The sequence below is a fragment of the Nicotiana attenuata genome, unplaced genomic scaffold, assembly GCF_001879085.1.
Source record: "Nicotiana attenuata strain UT unplaced genomic scaffold, NIATTr2, whole genome shotgun sequence".
NCBI classification, from domain to species: Eukaryota; Viridiplantae; Streptophyta; class Magnoliopsida; order Solanales; family Solanaceae; genus Nicotiana; species Nicotiana attenuata.
Genome location: NW_017673028.1, coordinates 1 through 2264, shown reverse-complemented (window position 1 = coordinate 2264; position 2264 = coordinate 1).

Genomic DNA, 2264 nt, shown 5'->3' with positions numbered 1-2264 from the left:
TTGAAGAACTTTCGCGAAAGCACTTAAACATTCATGGCAAGTATAGATCTAAAGCAGATCTGAAAGAAAAATAAAAAAAATCCCAAAGATTAGGGTTTCGAAGAACCCAGAAAGGTGAGAAAGGCCTTGGAAATTAACGATCTAACTTGGAGCGCGAAGGATCTGACTAGAGCGGCCATGGCTGGCCGGAAAAAAAGTCAGGGATGACCGGAGAAAGGTCATGAATGGAAGTCAAGCAACGACTGGACCAGCTTCCTTCGAGATTTTGGCCGTGAAACCACAGAAGCGAACACCCAGGAGCCATGGGAGGCCATTACACATCTCCGATGGCCATGGGAGGCCTTGGATTAGGGTGGGATTGAGAGGCGGCGGCTAGGGTTTGCAGAGAGATTAGAGAGCGTTTCAGAGATGAGGGGTTTCAAGGGCGACGTTTGGTAAGAAATGATTAGGGTTGGGTGTGGTTGGTAAAATTAAAAAGGAAAGAATGAAGGGTGGCCGTTGATCATTTAGATCAACGACCTAGATTGAATGGGAGCCGGGCGGATCGGATAAATGGGTCAGGGGTTGGGTTAATTTGAAATTGGGCTGGGTAATTTTGAACTTTGAAATTGGGTTAATTGGGGTTGCCAAATTGGCTATAATTGAAATGCAATTGAGGCCAAATCGTAAATAGCCAATTTTCCCTTTAAATTTTTTTATAAAATAGTAATAAAGATTTTAAGAGCAAACTAAAAGTACTGGGTAACTGAATATTATTTAAATATTAATTTAAAAATACTGGGATTAATTTTATAAACATAAAACGCTATAAATTACAAGATAGGCTATAATTGCAATTATATGCAATTTAGCTTTTAAAATACCAAACAAATTTGTAAAAATATGCAAAAATTACCTTAATTATATTTTGGTGCAAATGTGAGAATAAAATGAATTATTCGCAAAAAATGATAATTTTGGGAATAATTATTGGATTTTGTTGTACTGAAATAGGCAACAAATTGGTTTTAAAAATCATTAAAATGCCAAAATTCTTAGGTGTGCTTATATATGCACCAATATGCTATTTTGGAAACATTTGGGTATAAAAATACTTAGGGAAAAATTGGGTATCAACAGCTGCCCCTCTTTACCCGGGAAGGATGAAAGAGTTGTCGGGTAAAGACATGATGGACAATTTTGACCGGAAGCGGCGATTTGAAAAGAATTTGACCGAGCTCTGGTTTCTGAGCTGCCTACATATCCCGGGTTTTACAGGAATCAGACCGTATGTAGTTCAGGAACCATTGACGGGACATGCCGATGGCGATTCGAAAGAGACGGGCACGATGTTTTAAGGGGAGGGGGGGAAGAGGTACTTGAAACTTGATCGGCGGTGAGGACCGGAGCGGGATCGCTCCTGCTGAGACGGCAGTTGCTAGCCGATGTACCTGCAAGTGAGCAATACGGGCGTATATTGTGCATAAACTTAAAGGTGATGCAAGTTCCCGTTGGACCATGAATACTGTCCTTGGACGGTTGGGATGACGTCCTTGGACCATGATGTACTGGGCCATGAAGCACAAAATTAATGGATTCGCAGGCCATGAAATGATGTTCTCGGGCTATGATAATGGTGCCTCCGAACCATGATGCCTTTGAATAATGATGTGCAGGATATAAAGTGGGGTCCTCGGGCCATGGCATGGTGTTCTCGGGCTATGAGGATGATGCCCCCGAACAATGACGCCTTCGGACAATTTTGGCGATATTTTAGCCCATGAAATGCAGGATTTGGCGGTATTTCAGCCGATGCAAAAATGTAAATGGCGATATTTCAGTCGACAGAAATTTAAATAAAACAGGAGATGTTTCAGCCGATGTAATAAGTAAAATGGCGATATTTCAGCCGACAGAATGCATAAGTATAGATGATGATGGAGATGAACTTGCGATCTTTCAGCCGATGTAGAATTTAAATAAAGTTTGGCGATATTTTAGCCGATTGCGAGAGGTAAGTAAAAGGCGGCGATATTTCAGCCATGCAAGAGAGATAAGGTGGCGATTTTTCAGCCACGCAAGAAAGATAAGGTGGCGGTATTTCAGCCATGCAAGTGGAGGTAGAGCTTAACCTCGAAAGGCAGAAAGGTAGCCTTATGCAGATAATGCAGGATGGAGACAACGCTTAGTCTCGGAAGGCAGAAAGGTAGCCTTATGCAATGCAAAGAATGCAGATGGAGACAACGCTTAGTTTCGGAAGGCAGAAAGATAGCCTTATGCAATGC